Source organism: Chenopodium album, chromosome 4, assembly GCF_948465745.1.
Source record: "Chenopodium album chromosome 4, dcCheAlbu1.1, whole genome shotgun sequence".
Taxonomy (NCBI): Eukaryota; Viridiplantae; Streptophyta; class Magnoliopsida; order Caryophyllales; family Amaranthaceae; genus Chenopodium; species Chenopodium album.
The window spans coordinates 74,868,142-74,886,661 of record NC_137837.1 but is presented as its reverse complement, the minus strand read 5'-3'; the positions used below and the strand labels follow the sequence as shown (position 1 = coordinate 74,886,661).

The following is an 18,520-nucleotide window of genomic DNA, read 5'->3' as shown; positions in this document are numbered from 1 at the left end:
AGCGACATAGTCGACTAAATCGTACTCAAGTACGTGTGTTAGTTCATCCAACCTGTTTTTTTTTTTTTTTTTTTTTTTTTTTTTTTTTTTTTTTTTTTTTTTTTTTTGCAATCTTTTAATAAGGAATGTAATTGATTGGGTAATGCTTTATATGAGTAATTTCGGTAAAAATAAGACCACAATGTTTGTATTGATGACAAAAGCCCTGATGAATTTTTTAGCAATGCAAAACACTTCTCTCATAATAATATCATATCCCAATTCAATAAATGAAAAGAGTAACGACAAGAATATGATATTATTACGAGAGAAGTAAATTTTATTCAACTAGGTTAATTTTTAATAATCGTTTTATATTAGCATTTAGTTATAAAATAAAAATTTATCTAAAATATTATGCTGAATTTATGAAAGAGTATGTTAGCCAATATATAATCTTTAAAATTACTTTTAGCTACACAGTTGCACCCAACTATATATAAAATATGATAATTGGCCACTGGCAGGACATGATTTTAAAATACGCATTTGTTAATATGCATATATTTTTTGTATATATTTGATTTCACTAACAAATTGCATTGGTATCATTTATTAACCAAATGAATTTCTTAAAATGTAGGACATTACAAATTTGTCATTATGAGGTAGGAAATTAAGCATGAAGGTAAAATAATTACTATTCAATAAAAAAATTAACCTAATAAAATAAAAACGTGTCAACTAAAAATAAACTTCTCAAAACGGAATAAGTGTAAACTAAAAAAGTTAGCGTGTATATTCTTGTTGACACGTTTATGATCTAGTTAAGTAAATTTTTTATCAATAACTATATACTAAAAGACACGCTAATAATGACACATGTCATTATCTGATGTCCTCAGTTTTTTTTTTTCCAAATCTTATACAATACATAAATCTCTTTCCTTACAATGACTCGTGTGACCCAATCTCTCTCCTTCCTACCCGGCAGATGACACCGTTTTATTTTTTCTTCATTCCTCACAACCACCACTACCACCGATGTCACCACTTCCATATCCCATATTCCTTCATCATTGACAATATATTTTCTTTCATCCTCCTAGCCTCCTCCACTCAACACCTCATCTCTCCTCTCCCTGATCTACCGTACCATCGCCATCTCCGTTATAACCTTGCATCAACTCCTCTTTCGCCTCCACGTGCATCATCACTTATATCACCACGAAATTGAATCATGGTATCGATCTACTAGAGACTCACATGGAAAACCCATCTCAAGCGAATTCAATTCATCGATCCTTTTGTCTTCCTCTTTTAAATCATTAAATGTCTGAGCTTCAAATGTAGCACGTATACCAGCGTAGACCAAGACATATTACCGAACCATATCTTAAATGTCTGCTATATATAATGGAAAGAGTTATGATTGAATTCACTTGCTTGCTTTTGTTTTTGCTGATATATTCCTTTTGTTCACTGATATGTTGTTATTAATGTCTGATACGTTCTTAACCATGAGAGTACACGATAGTTGTTATCCTTCTCTAACAATTGTATTTCGGGTACCTTCGGGTACCGGGTTTCTATGGTCGGGTCATGGACTGAGTTTCAAACTACCCAATGATCCGTGTACTCGCTTTTTCGGGTATTCGAAAATCCAGTTACCTGAATCTGAACACCCCTTGGTGCATCTAATAGTTTGTGTATTTTTCTTTTTTTGAAAAGGTAAGAAAAATTTACATGGAAATTCCTAATTATGGTTAGTATATTCTCATGTAATAATCACATAAACCTTCCCACGAGGCCACGACCCACATATAATGCATGTCTTTGGTATACTTGGAAAACACTCCACCCTAAACTCCAATTCCCTTGGCTGGCAAACTAGGTCCTTTCCCAAATTTCTGTATTCTCTTGATCTAAACCAATACTCAGTACTAAATACGTATCACGTATGTACATGGATTGATCCAATGATAGTCAGCAGTTCAGCACCTAACCCCAATAACATTGGCTTGCAAAATATAGTTTGCTTCTTGTAAATCACTGAGATTACCTAAAAAATAAAAAAATAATAATAAAACTAAATTGATTATCTGATAGTTAATCTTATTTCTAAAGATACACTAGCAATGACACGTGTCATCTCCTGGTGTGTCCTTAATTATTATAATTTTTTTATATAAAAAATCTATTAATTAAGGAAATAAATCAATTTTAAAAATAATATTATTTGTTGTACATATCCCATATTAATGTAGTATATTTAAAATAAAAAGATTTCACAAATAATTTTTCTAAAACAGAAAATTGGACAATTATAAACCAAAAATCAATCGATGGTTCCTGCAGGCGCCGGTACGCTGCATTGTACAGCTGTTTTGCATGAAAGAACATAATATAGAAAAGTGAAGAACATATAACCATAATGAAAAGAACATACTATTAAAATGTAATGAACATATACCCTTCAGTGAAAAGAACATATTTACACCAAAAAAAAAAAGTGAAAAGAACATATGTTCATGTTCTTTGATTATCTGTATAATGTGTTTTTATTTGTGACATAATGCTCATTGTTTATTGTTAAATGTTCTTTGAATTTTGTCTCCAAATTATAGTGGGTATATATAAATAATGTTCATTATATAATATTATCATGTTCTTTATTAATATTACAGATGTTCTTTATATTAAAAAAAAAAAAAAAAAAAAAAACCATAAAACTGGATGTTCTTTACAAAACAACTATATGTTCTTTATAAAACAGTTGTATGTTTTTCACAAAACATATACATGGTCATTTCGTGTTTTTTGTCTGTACCATGCATGGACAATCGCCTGTACCTTAAAATTTTCACCAAAAATTATATTCTTAAAAATATTTTGTGATTTGTTTTACAACAAAAAAATATTGGTCGGATTTTTTACCTACTTTTATTTTTAATTGTGTATTAGAAGCTACAATTAAATTTTAACATATCACATACTTTTATTATTCTTCGACTAATTTATGATTATAATATTTATCTATTAATAATGTATAACGATCACCGTGCATGACACAGGATCTAACCTAGTATTATATTAATCGCATATCTGATTAATAGACGTATTAAAATTTCCTCAAGAGAGCATCCATGCGCACATACACCTACCTAGGAATAATTATCGATCATTTTTAATTTGATGGTTTGTTTTGGTTCAAGAGAGGTAATTAGCTAGCTAGAGAGGCTGGAGAGAGTAAAGGTAGAGAGAGGAGCGATGGAAAGAAAGAAGAAAATGCATAAAATGTCATGTTTTAAAGAATATGGAACGAACTATATATTGATAGTAATTAACTAGAACCTTCTGATCTTTCGACGCTAATGACTAGAAATTGTAGGTCATAATCATGATTATAATTGTAGGCTCACTAAGACTAAATAGATTAATCAACTTTAATAATGTGATAATGACTTGAATTGGAAATTTGGGATAATACTAGAATTGACTACTACTTGCTTGTACAAGTCCACAATGCAAGATAGGATCCATACTAGTCCAAGGTAGGGTTATCATAGCAATGTGATGCATGTTGATGATCCATACTAAATAGATTATTCAACCTTAATTATATGATAATGACTTGGAATAATACTAGAATTGACTACTACTTGTACAAGCCACAATGCAAGAAAAGATCCATTACTAAATGTCCAAGGTGGGGTTATCATAGCAATGTAATGCATGTTGATGGTTTTGTTGAGATTTCAAAACTAGAATCCACCCGGTCAGATTCTAAATTGACCTGTAAAAATATTTGATTAAAATTTGACTCAAGTGAACATAATAATAATTTAACATGAATCAAGTTTTAAAATACACCCGACTTAACCCTGCCTAATCTGAACACTCGAATTAACATTTGATTCCACACTCATGCATGTTTAGCGATTTCTTAATAAACTAGGTGGCCATGGTGGGGTAGGGACGTAGGGTGGGTTGTTTCGTAACACATACTTATTTACAAAGTGATAATGGGATATGGGTCATTTTTTTAAAAAATGATGAAATAAAATGTTTTACTCTATGTATTTACTTTATCTTAGATAGAGGCAAAGTTATCAGAATCGGGATTCTACTTTGAATCGATGAGTGGGGTAGAATAGAATCGGTAAAATCGAATTGTAGAATCGTACGATTCTACCAAAATGTAAAATTGGGCTTCAAAGTGTAACAAATGACTATATATACGTACATAATTTTATAGCTTAGCAATGAGAATGATAATAATAATACATATTGTTAATAACATAATATTGACATACAAACATAATATTGACATACAAACATAAAATAGGTTTTTAAGTAATTTTGCACGCGCATAACTCAAACAATACACTATAAACTAAAAAGTCGGATTATTGGTACACATTCTTAACCATGAGAGTACACGATAGTTGTTATTAAATTATGAAAAAAAATAACATTGTTGACTTGTAAAGTTGTTTTCCCTAAACCCATGCATAATAAAAAAATAAAAAATAAATAAAAAATAAAAATAAAAATAAAAAATAAATAAAAAAAACCAATAATGATAGAAAACTAAGTGTCAAGTTAGTTCATTTAACGAGAAAGCTAAAGAATGACAACTACAACAAATGAACAAACTCATGTTATAAAAGTGTTTTTTATATGCCCAAAGTTGAGTGCATGAGACTCATGAATACATTCTTATGCCTATAAAATTTAAATGGTTGGATAGAATCTTAAAAGTTATTTAAATTGATTTTTCATAAGCTTTATTATGATTTAGATTGAATAATATGTCAGTCATTGACTAAAGTTAGGTTCAACTATGACACCCTTACACTCTTTAGTCTATAACATAAAATATATAAATAATATAGGTACGAAACCAATTCTATTAAAAGTAGACTTCAAGAGCTTTCCAATGACATATTATAACCCTAATTCCGACTTCGGAATCAAAAGTTATGGGTTTCGAAAATTCAGGTTTTTTGCAGGAGTAGAATCGGTACCGATTCCACCTATTCTAACCGATTCTACAACATAACGATTCTACAAGCGATTTACATCGTTTAGGTGGATTAGGATCGTAGAATCGTACGATTCTACGATCCAAATCGCGATTTTAATAACATTGGATAGAGGTGATCAAAATTCAAGCCTTAGTTGATGATCACCTTTATTTTCTCCAATTTTTTTTATTACTTGACTAATATTTCAAAATTTGACCAAAATGTCATGTTACATGATCTACACTATATTTCAAAGTGCATAAAGGGACAAGAGCTTATGTGATCTTAAATGGTAATAAAGCAAACCATTTTCACCAACCACTACAAGCAGCCATAGCGATTAAAAGCCAGAAGAGAGGATTCATTTTTGTTTTATTTCTTCGCTGTTAATGAACAAAAGAGGAAAAAAAAAAAAAAAAAAAAAAAAAAAAAAAAAAAAAAAAAAGAAACTACATTTCATAATTTCTTCCTCTTTATTTTCTGTAAAAACTATGACAAAGGCTAAAGTAAATATAAACAGAATTATTTATTTAGAGCTTGTTTGACATTGTTTTATTATTCTGATTTTTATAAAGCAAAATCCTAAAAACAAGCAAATTAAAAGGTAATAACGTAATATATCATATCATTACAAGTTTACAACTCAAATCATATACCCCAAAGGTAAATTATTCAACACAAAAGTAATGCAAAAACATAGGAAATTTATAAGGTACGTTCATGACTCAATTTATGCCACAATAGGATCAACAAGAATAGTTGCAACTTTTTCTTGGATAAACTTGCCGATAGTATAGCCATCTTCATCATCCTGATAAATGTCATATAATGTCCTTGTTACGTTGAGGACTCGAAGTACCAAAGGCATTGGAACATTTCTTGGCCCGGTTAATTCTTCATTAATGTCCTTCCATGCTTCTTCAATGTGTGATCGGAGCACCTTCGTAGCTTCTTCAATGGAGGTTCTGTTAGTAAATAAGCAAATATAAAACAATAAATACTTATCTCAACGTTGTGTAGACTAAATTGATAATTTCCGCGTCGTGGAGAACCACTGACCTAAAAGACGATTTCGCGCTACCTTCCGGTGCAGTAGACTAGAAGCGGTCGCCCTCCAGGATAAGCACGGCGCCGGAATTTGTGTGCACTCACAAACCCGACTGGAACTCAGAATACTTGCCCAAAATCAAAGGAGTATTTTTTAAAGAGAAGATCAAAGAGAATATTTCTGATTTTTGTATGTATCCTATGGAACCCAAAGAAGCTTGAATATATATATGTAGAGAAGGCAACGGCCAACCTTAATAAGTGGAGTATTAAGTGTCATTGACCAACTAATGAAATGAGTAATCAAGGAGGCAACGGCTAGGCATTTATAATCGACTATGAATGAGCGTAACCCCCGAATTATCAATGACATTCTCAACGACTTAATTCAAACGAATAGACCATGAATATTGTAATAGATACAATATTCCAATAACAATAAACCGTCAATAATAATGGGTATTAAGAGATATATCCATAACCCACTTACCGCTTCTCAAACAAGTAGTACAAAACTACTCCAATGAATAAACGACATAAAGCTTTGATAAATTATCAAAGTGGGACTACCTCTTTTATTTCCTCTCACCTTTCTTTGTATTTCACTCAAGAACTTCCAACAATCCCCCACAGGTTCGAAGATGTGAAAGAAAGAAAGAAAGAAAATTAATTTTGGGCAAAACAAAACAATTGCATAAGTGTCAATGTCTCGCGACTTGAATTAACACATAGTGGACATCAAGCTATGATCCCTCACCTACCAAGTGACCTTCGTCTTGAACTTAATAGGGAGTTAGGGACCCGTCACTTTGAGCCACACAATTGAGCATGTATAATATTCTGAAATTCCGCGAATAAAGGTGACGCATTATACTGGCCATACGTCCAACCTGGATGCTCATAGGTGCTCTAGAGTATAAGCCCACGAAATACTCATAGGAAGCGGCCACACTTCCACACCTAAGTAGGTGAACTCCATCAAGTATGAGCTACAGCACACCTCCAAAAATATGGATATGGGTTCATTAAGAGTCGTATGCTCAACCTCCTTCTCATTTGTAGCTAAGCCCAAACAAACATCTAGAGATGGACATATAAAAATGTGTTTCCGAATTATTACATAATGTTCCCCTTTGAACTCATGGTGAGTAGAGTTCACTATTTCACAATTCATATAACGGGCTTTAGCCCCATCTCTTCCGATGTTTCCAAAACTAGTTTTTTTTTCCATAGGCCTTTAGATAACGGATCCGTAACATTTTTAGACTTTATGTAGTCTAGTGATATCACCCCATTCGACAAAATTATCTTTGACATCAACTATTATAGGCATGGTTCAATCAAAAGTAACCACAACTTACAAATCATAACAAATTCCCTTACAATGGGATATTTGCCAGCACATTTGCTCATAAGAGCCATGCACTCTTGACCATCTTGCCTCATAACCACTTAGTGGTGCAAACATAACCGCTTGAGTTTGAACTCATTATCGAACTTCAAGAACTCATGGAAACTTGCAATAGTGCAAACTCTTATCTTTTGTACTTTCAAGTACCTATGCAACCTCCTCAAAACTATCCGATGGTCATTGCTCGAGTTAAGAGTATATTTGCTTAATTTACTTACATAAAAAGCAATGTCAGATTAAGCATAGTTTCCAAGAAACATAAGACTACCAAATGGACACGAATTGCTCCCATATGATCAATAAGATCATAAAAACCTTATATTATAGCAATGACTCATCCATCACAAGTTTAGACTTAAAGACTTCCAATGACAGCTCAGTGAATTAGCAACACAATCCATAGAAGAGATATTAAGCATCACAATCCCAGGAAAAAGATTTGTAAAAATCTATACATAGTTAGACATAATCTAACTAATATTCAATGACTTCTTCCACGGAAACAATCACTCATGATATTCCACTGATTTAAAGAAAATACTCTAAAGACATAGAGATACCAAAACAAACTACTTGTAAGGAAAACTCAATCATAAACCATCTTTAGCTCAATTAACCACTTTTAGGCTTTGCATTAAACAATAGAAAATTTTAACATTAATGCCTCTCATTCCTACTAGAGTCAAGTAATCCAGCTTGGATATCCAACCACTTGAACCATAGTAATAATACACATATATGCTCAAAGACAATTTATTCAATAAAGAATCAATTAGGATATGCAATTTATCAAGCAAAAACTAAGCAAGACTTTGAGTCCAACACTGATTCTTTATTACTTCCCCCACATTGGACAACAAAGTCTGATTCAAAACCCTTACCAATGCACCCACATTCTCAATGAATGAAATATTTGGATATAAAAACCCCCACATGAAAGGACAAGGTTCAAATACCAAAATAGAGCATAAACAAATATATGGTTGGGAAAAATTCACAACTATGTCGTAACACTGGGTATAATAACAAATAAGGTGGACAAGAGCAGAGATCTTTGAAACATTGAATTAATCAAGGATAATAATTCAACAATACCTCAAAATATTAACTCCCAAGCCACCATATAAAATTCAAGGCATTTACAAATTACTCATGCTTTATTCATAAAGAATTATAACACAATAAAGAGTCATAGGCGGTAACAATAAACCATTATAAAATATTAGAAAATCGTAGTCAAATCCCAAAATACTTTACTCGAAAATTCTCCAAAGAGAAAGCCATACAATCTCCTTAAGTAAAATTATCACATAATTTCCCTTCACAAAACTCAACAAGTTTGAGAATTATAAGTTTCACACAAACATGTTAAACTGAGGATAAAGTAATGAGATCAATTGAGTTATGAATAAAGCTTCTCAATACGAGTATTTCATATCATGGATTCAAGCAATTGACATATATAGTACATCTCAACTCTATACTCAACACATACATGAATCATGATAAAAGTAGTACTCGGAGTACATACATGCACCTCAAAAAAAAAATGTTAAAACATTGCTCAAAAGCATCCTACTGAATAATAAGTTACTCCACAAAATGTAGAACCAACAAATTAAAGGTAACTGATTATGTGCCATATAATGTCATACTTATAAAATATCGACATTATAACTTTTACTTTCTATTAATCATTCAACAAATATTTAATTGACAAATTCAACATTCAACGTACTTTGTCAACACCCACAAAAGCATATATTTGTTAAGATGATTACTAGGAATTAAATCAGATGATAAACATAATAACAGGAGACTTGGTTTAGAATGAACCTCCCTTGAATCAAATCAAGTAACATTAGTAAGACCTCTATGAGATACCCAATCGTCCTCATTATAAATATGAGCTTCAAGATGCCATCGTAACTTCAATTGACTGCTCTCGAAATTCCGTGGACAACAATAAAATTGAAATCCCAATATCAATGACTTCCTGACCAACAAAAATGTACTAACAACTTTGGCCTCCTCAATAGTTTGGTCAGCAAGAAGGGCATGGGAATCATAAGTACCATGCATGAATCACATGATAATCGTTAACTATTTAACTTTGTGTATCCCAAATAAAAACTAATAATGCAGACCCTTAAGGTTCTAACACATCAACTGTAAGCACACCACAATTATCACAAACTAATTAAAGATTAACCCAAAAAACATAATCTAAATAGATGTTATAAATACTTACAGATTATGAAAGCACTACTAAGCCTCAATTAGTCATAGTATACATGCCATAAGTCATTAGTAAAATAAATTTAGTACTAGACATATAGATCATTAGTATTGCTCAGGTAAAGAAGCCCAGCAATAAACCAAACAAAATTTCCATTAAGAAAAGTGGAGAATTGATAACAAAATATAAAGGTCCAATCACTAAATAACATAAGGTATACTCATATACTTCGTAGTATACTCTCACATGCTCATGAGTAACCAAGTGGACATATATAATAAGTCAATAACCAACATATTTGCCATTATATTAATCATTGCAAATAAAATTAACATTCATATATAACATGGACATAAAGCAATATACTCTACAAGCTTTAGCATTACCCACTAATTAGAAATTATAAATCAAAGTATAGAACAAATACTCTATAAACACATGATAACTAATAACAAGAAGATGGTTCTTATTTCAATACAACTCATCTCGTCACATACGCAACAAATGTACAAAATATGGTCCAAGTAAAACCAAAACCTTATATGATAATTTAAATGATTCAACAAATAAGGAATAACCGAAAAATTCTTTCAGATTAGTCAACTGCGAAATCAAGACCAAACTTTCCATTATACATTATTCACATTATAGCCCTTCTCACAGTAACGGACAACCATCAATTTAATAAATTCTATTCCATGAAATTATTCATCATAGAATTAGTACACAAGTACACAACACAAAATTGATCCAAATAAAACCGCATCCTAACTAACATGTGAAAGCTCATAATTCTTAAAACAAAGAATTTGCAACTTCGACATATAAGCAATCATATATTTGGAATCAATACATCGTCTTTTAGATTGTTAGTAAATAAGCAAATATAAAACAATAAATACTTATCTCAACGTTGTGTAGACTAAATTGATAATTGCCGCGTCGTGGAGAACCACTGACCTAAAAGACGATTTCGCGCTACCTCCCGGTGCAGTAGACTAGAAGCGGTCGCCCTCCAGGATAAGCACGGCGCCGGAATTTGTGTGCACTCACAAACCCGACTGGAACTCAGAATACTTGCCCAAAATCAAAGGAGTATTTTTTAAAGAGAAGATCAAAGAGAATATTTCTGATTTTTGTATGTATCCTATGGAACCCAAAGAAGCTTGAATATATATATGTAGAGAAGGCAACGGCCAACCTTAATAAGTGGAGTATTAAGTGTCATTGACCAACTAATGAAATGAGTAATCAAGGAGGCAACGGCTAGGCATTTATAATCGACTATGAATGAGCGTAACCCCCGAATTATCAATGACATTCTCAACGACTTAATTCAAACGAATAGACCATGAATATTGTAATAGATACAATATTCCAATAACAATAAACCGTCAATAATAATGGGTATTAAGAGATATATCCATAACCCACTTACCGCTTCTCAAACAAGTAGTACAAAACTACTCCAATGAATAAACGACATAAAGCTTTGATAAATTATCAAAGTGGGACTACCTCTTTTATTTCCTCTCACCTTTCTTTGTATTTCACTCAAGAACTTCCAACAGGTTCCAAATTGATCCATGTAGCAATCTATTGCAGATGAAACATGACCTCTACTCTTCTCAAACTACAAAATTCCATTATGATTAGTGGGCGGATTTTTAAAAAATAAGCAAAGGTTTCAAAAAATAAGATATTAAACAAAATATGAATTAAATAACACAGAATAGCAAAGATTACAAAAATACTTTTTAAAATTTTAAATGAAAGTGGGGACACTTGACTTCACTTTTGTCAATGTGTACTCCATATAACTATATATATAATATAATTCAATCATAATCAACAAAAGATACATATAGAAATATCAGGTGCCATTGTTGTTGTTCTTTTTAATAAATATAGCTGTGATGATGATTATTGTTATAAGTAATTAGTTGTCCAATTCTAATTATGTATGATACAATTTACACCAAAATTTCATGTTATATCCATCCTTATCAAATTTAGGAATTAAAGCAATGTAACAAGTAATTTAGGACAAAAGGGCCTCCTTGGATAAATTTAAGTACGCGTAGTTGTCACCTTAGTTAAGGGGAAGTACATACCTTATGGCTACTAATGTCATTCAAGAGCCTAGCAAGTAGCCAAGTATGCATGAAGCTTTTATAGTCTTTGTTGTTTCGTTGACCCATTCGAAGGCATCTTTATTTGCCAACTCCCCCATGCCTTGATAAGCAGCAGTAATCACGTACACATAGCCAGAGCTTACGATGCCATTTTTCATGTATTCAATTCGTCGAATGTTGGAACAATGTTATGGTGATGCCAAATAGTTTCTTGGATGTAAGATTGAAACATAGTGTTACCCTTGATGTTTTGATGATGACACAAGTCAAACAAGTGCACTAATGAATTTTGTGAGTCTTGTGGATTAGTTACAAGTTACAGGAATCACTAAAGGATAAGGAACACGAGGAGCTAAAAGTTCAAGAGATCAGCTGAAGAGTTCTGAGAAGGAACTAGAGCTTCGGAGCAGAAGCTAAGGAAAGAAGACTCGGAGAAGAGACTTCTTAGAGAAGCATAAAGTCTGAAGTATTTTTCTATTTTAGATTTTATGTAAGTGAAAATTAATTAGGATTAATGCTAAGTGGAATGCGTTTGAAAAAGGATAAATATTGTCTTGCTAGAAAATAGGAGAAGTTGTTTAAGAAAATCTTTTATGATTTTATCTTTAACACTGATAAGTTATCTTCAGTAAAAATATCTTTGCAAAACTGATTTCCTAAACTTGCGCAACTAACTGTTTGATTTAGTCTTCTCCACTCACGAACATACTGCTTCCTTAAGGTTTAAACGTGCCCTGGTTTTTAGGACACGATTGAGAAGTCTGGAAGTGGTGTAGAGTAGTGGAGTTGATATGCAACAGTGGTGGTGTAAGTGGTGGAGATTATGGCGTTTTCTCTAAGCAATGTTTTCCTATAAATATCGAAGTTATTTTCTGAATAACTTCACCTTGCTCAATACTTTTATCTTTCCTTTTTATTCACAACGAGTCAAGAGTCGCATTCCACTTAAGTGTTTTTCTTAATTACTTTCACTAGAGTCTATTATTGAGTTGTAATTTGGGAATTGGGGTTTGAGTGAACTCTAAGAGAAGTTAGAAGAGAAAGAGAGAATAGAGAAGAGAAGAGTAGCAAGTAGTGGGACTTGCTGCTGGAAACTTCAAGTTCATAGAGGAACTTGAAGATTGATTCTTTAGCTTGTAATAGGTTGTTTGCCCTGTTATAGTGGAGAATCATTCCTAAAATCCCAAGTGGTCGTGGTTTTTCCTCTTGTTAGGGCCAAGAGGTTTTCCACGTAAAATCTCTCTGTGTTCACTTTGAGTTCCTGTAGCTTAGTATTTTTTAATTCCGCAAAAAGTTAGCTCAATTCTCTTAAACTACAATTCACCCCCCCCTCTTGTAGTATTTTTGTAAAGCAACACATAGCTTTCATCTATCATATAGAATAAGATATTGATTAATGTTCTTGTGTGATTTCTCAAGAAAAACAAATACTTGTAATTATTATGGTGTATATAAATTAAGCTAGTTTTAGTATGTATGTACTTGTTGTTGTTGATAATAAACAGCATATGCTCGTTGCTCCAATGCTAAATCTTGCTCAATTTCGTCAAACGTATCAAACATAACTTGAGAAATTGCTCTCATGTAGCTCGGAAGTTGACCGATGCAGCTTTTGTCCCACCTATTATTTCACCAATTTGTTAGCTTAGTTTTCTAATTAGTACATTAAATAATAAATAGGTCATATGAAAAAAGGTTAAGGAGTAGTATGTAATCTGTTAAAATTTTGAAACAATATAATGGGTCCGGACAATCTGAACAAGGTGGAGGAGAGTTTGGTCCATAAACTAAGCTTAGAAGCTTCCATACTAAAACCAATTGGCAACAGTATGAGTTACTCCGCTACCTTATAAAGTGAAACCATCTCTCCTCTTTCTCCAATGTGGGACACTCACAAATGGGCAACAATGGGTTTCAACATAATCATATGATGCATTTTTATAAACAAACCTTTGAATTGCTTCTGCGAAGGGATTTAACTCTTCAATAATTCCATAAGAGTCGTAGATGTCATCTATGACGGATATAATGTTGAACAATTTGTTTAGCAACATTCTCGCATACGAGTACTTAGGTTCATAGTACACACCCAAAATCCAAAAGTAGGCCTCTACCACTCTGTGTCGAACAAATGGGTATTTTGTGACCATGTCAAGACTTCTCCACCACCTAATAAGTTAGGATAAACAATAATTAAAGTTAAGAATTTTCAAACCATTCCATATTTAATTTAGTAATTATTATAGATTGAAAATAACTCCACATTTTACCTAGTATGATCTCTTAGCTCCTTGTTGTGCAATATTTGAACCAAGTTGAAATCTAACTTTGCGAATTTCAGCAAAGCTTCATTGTGGAAAGCCTTTGACCCATAAATTGAGATATAATACCGCGATTCTAGCCCATTACAAGAAAATAACTTTTTCATAGCGATTATTTTAACCTTTAGTATCGATTGTAATTGCAACAAAAAGCTTTCCCAACGAATGGTCATTCGATACAATATCCCCCGTTGCCTTAGCCTTTAGTAGTGGTTTTCAATATCGCTGGGGTTGACCTCAATAATCGATACGAAAAACTACATCTAATCATGGTGATTATTGTAGCGATTACAATCGCTATAAATGTTTAACTCATTTTCTTAAAAAAAAAAAAAAAAAAAACATGTGTATGATCTTTACAAGATTCGAACATGCAATCAACCTTAAACTCTTATATTAAATGTTTTACCAATAAGCTATGACATATTTTATGTATTCTTTGTCAAATAATATTTATATATCTAGTGTTGAAAAGGCTTTTCGTATCGATTTTTAGGATTTAGTGGCGATTGTAAATGATGCGATTTCTCAAAATTATATAAATGTGTAAAAATAGTGTGGATATGTATTATTATGTTTTCCGTATTGATTTTATATGGGAAAACCATGGCGATTGTAAAAATGATACGACATCCTTAATTATTTCACAAACATACTTGCATATTGTAGAGAATGTACAATCGCTACGAAATAATCACTACGAAAAGAGATTTTCTTGTAGTGGCCTTATACTGCGTCTACGGAGGGGTTGTTTCAAAGCTTGGGCTATTTGTTCAGCCATAGGAGAGCTTAATTGTGTAACAAGGGATGTTAGGTGAGTAGTAGCAAATGAACGAGCTTCGTCCGGTGTATTTTCTCCGTGCACTCCTAGAAATGATGCTTCATACAAGCTCAATAGGCCTTGCAAATCACTTGCTAAACAATCCTTAAAGCTTCCGTTCTCACATTTGAAGTTTTCAAATACATCTAGGTTATTGTATCCAAACAAATTAAATATCGTACGTGTTAATATATAGTCTTTAAGTATAAATAAATTTGACACGAACAATATAATGGAGGTGAAGATGCAAGGTGATTATGTAACATACCACATGAAACATTGAAGCCATGTTGTCGTAAAAGACGAAAGCGTAGAGAAACATAGTAAAGATCATCCTTGTAGGAACTATCATCATACATCTTCTTATAGAAATTTCGAAAAATGTTTTCGATTTCATTTTCAAAGTGGTATGCAACTCCAAGGCGATGTATGTCATCTAAAAGCACAAGCCTTTCCTTTGGATCCTTATGAACGTCCAAAATTTCTTTGCGCACTAGCTCTTTGAGCTCTTCCGCCTCTTGCTCCATTCGGCCTTGGGTAACCTAAACCAAGAAATGTTTTTAGCATAAAAACAAAATTTAAGAATTATGGATAGTCTCTTCTCAAAAGACTTAGATTGTCATATTAGGGAAGAAAATTAGCCCAAGTCTACCATTATTATATTAGTGAAGAAAATTAGCCGAAGCTAGTCAATATGGGACAATTTATGCCATTTATGCCATTTTTGTTTTATCTTGCTTTTGAAATTCAATACCATATTTAATAAAAAAATTATAATATGCAAATGAAAGAAAGTGAAAAACCAATCTCATTAGCTACTTGTACAATACAAATAATGGATAAACCTTCGTAAAAACCAAATGAATTATGTTAATGATGATAATTACAATAACAAGCTATAGGCCTATAGCTATAGGAGTGGAAGCCCAGATTATTTCTAAGCTTTTTACTAATTTTATGTAAATCTTTTGAGTTTATAATAAAATCATGTTTTCATAATAATAATAAGAGTTTTTCTCAGCTATATGCCCCCCAAGTTCTTCGGTTTCTAAGCTGTACTCATGCTTTTTCAAAGTTATAAGCTATGCCCTCCACCTCACGATATTTTATCAACAATATCCTTCGACAGCCATATCTGTTAACGAAAGTTAAGTGATTTTATCAACAATGATGTCGTGTCGTTATTAATTTGACGTGTGTCCTGTTCTAATTGGTTTAACACTTTAAAAATTTTTAAAAAAAATCAGAAAATAAAATAATAATAAAAAAGTTATTGTTAACGTATAAGGTTATTGTTAGTAAAAATTAGTGAGGTTGAGGACATAGTTTAGACGTTTGAAAAAACATGGGCACAGCTTAGAAACCGAAGAAGTTTGGGGGCATAAATTAGAAAAACCCTAATAATAATAATAATAATAATAATAATAATAATAATAATAATAATAATAAATTTGAAACCTCGTCCGGGGGAGCATAGTTGAGGAAGCGATCACCCCAGATATTGGGAGGATAATTAGCAAGGGGACGAACAACTTCTGCTGCCTCGTTCTTACACTGCATATTCACTCAAATAATTTTGAAAATTGAAAGAGTTTATTCTTAAATCTTTAGAATGAATAATTTTGTTCTATGAAGCATTGAACTCTAAATCACGTACATTTATAAGGGAAGAATTCTACCCCTACACGTTACATCTTTGTCGTGTATTGCATGTATTTTGTACGCTTAAGCTGAAATTTAAGCATTAAAGTGATTAAATTTCACTTAAATTATGACTAGTACGTGTAGTTTTTTCAAAGTCGATACTTGTGTGGAATAATGGAATATAATGAAGTAGCAAGTTGACAAGTTGTTCTTTATTATTTCGTCAAAAAAAAAAAAAAAAAAAGTTGTTCTTTATTATTAAATGTAAAAATGTTGACTTTTATTTAATTGATCATCCATAGTAAGTGGGCTAGATTCCCATGCATGGCATATTCATACAAGTTACGGAGTAATTAATCCCTTAGTAACTTCAATTTATACTGATGTAATTGTTAGCATCAGTTTGGCTTTTACGACCAGTGTTCGTGTTTAATGCATAAGATTAAAAATACTGATGTATATCAATATATGTACTTATTAGAGCCATCTCATTGTAAAATTTTCAAATATCTACCTTTTATAATAATAATGTAAACTTATTGATATATTTTTCGTTTCTCAATATTTGCATTATAATATAAAATATCAATGCACTATTTTGCGCGTGCGCGCACGCGCATATATATATATATATGTATATATATACACTTTGTAGTAATAGGAGAAATTAATTAAAAGGGACAAAAGAATCACTACGTATTAAAAATACTTTTTGCTTACTAGCTAGTCAAGTCTTGTTAAGATCATTATATACATCTAATTACCCAGTACACCCAAAGGTATTTACTTATCATTTAGATGATTATTGTTCCATTAATCATCAAATGAAATGCATAACCTAACCTTTGGTTAATTAGGTGCACCGTGCACCTGAATGTATATAAAAAATTTCAGCTATTGACTTATCAAGTGTAGAAAAATCAGACGGTTTTGGCATGTCACCAGCTAATATATATTCTCGATCACTAGACTATCACTATTTACCCTGGTCCATCCACCCAAGGGCAATAAGTTCAGAATAACCTAGCAAAATCCAAGTATGGAAGCATTTGAAGAAGAAGAGAAATATATTGCAAGATCAATTAAGAAAATTTAATTAAGGCAAGACCAAATCAAGGAAGATATGGGATCAATCAATAATCAATCAAGATAGTTTCCTTAATTTTAATTTTAGAAGAAATGTACAGAAAACCCTAGCTGCTATACATAATAGGAAAGAAAAACATATAAAAGCCTCATTCACATTCGACTAGTGTAGTTCACCTTATTTTTTATTTGTCTGATCTGATCTAATCTAATCTGGTCTTCTGATCCAATTTGATTGTCTGATTTGACAAAATTTTCACCTTATGTACTGTGTATGATAATCTTAACCGGAAACATATACCATGTTGGGTCTTGTTAGGTTCATAAGGAGTAATAATGTTTTATTGATATGTATATGTAATTTTCATTACGAAATTAAAGACATTTAACAATAAGAAAGCACACATAAACAAAATGATATAATGCGTCAAAACTTTTTTTTTTTTTTTATATGATATGAACTTATTTTTTCTAACTTAAGTAAAAATAAGGTGAACTAAACATGCTTTAATCTGCTATTCAAAAAAAAAAAAAAAAAAAAAAAAAAAAAAAAAAAAACATGCTTTAATCTCAAATATTCAAGAGCTATTCTAGCTTATCATTTCTCAGTATTGTAGTGCAACTTCAGATATGTCTCTTACTTTTTGTCTATTTTCTAGATTAATTCCTCTATTTGTATTAATTTCTTAAATTAACATTGTACCTCCTGATCTAAACTGAATTATTTTTTAATAATAGCGTTTTAGTATGTTTGTTGATTATTAAACCACTCAATTCCTTACTTCTAAAAGACTTTTCGCCCAGTACA

The 18,520-nt window shown here is 31.7% G+C and overlaps 1 pseudogene; it reads right to left on the bottom strand.

Moving 5' to 3' along the window:
• Positions 1-5,593: 5,593 nt before the first annotated feature.
• LOC145628148 ((-)-germacrene D synthase-like) lies at positions 5,594-17,113 on the bottom strand (annotated as a pseudogene).
• Between the last annotated feature and the right edge of the window lie 1,407 nt (positions 17,114-18,520).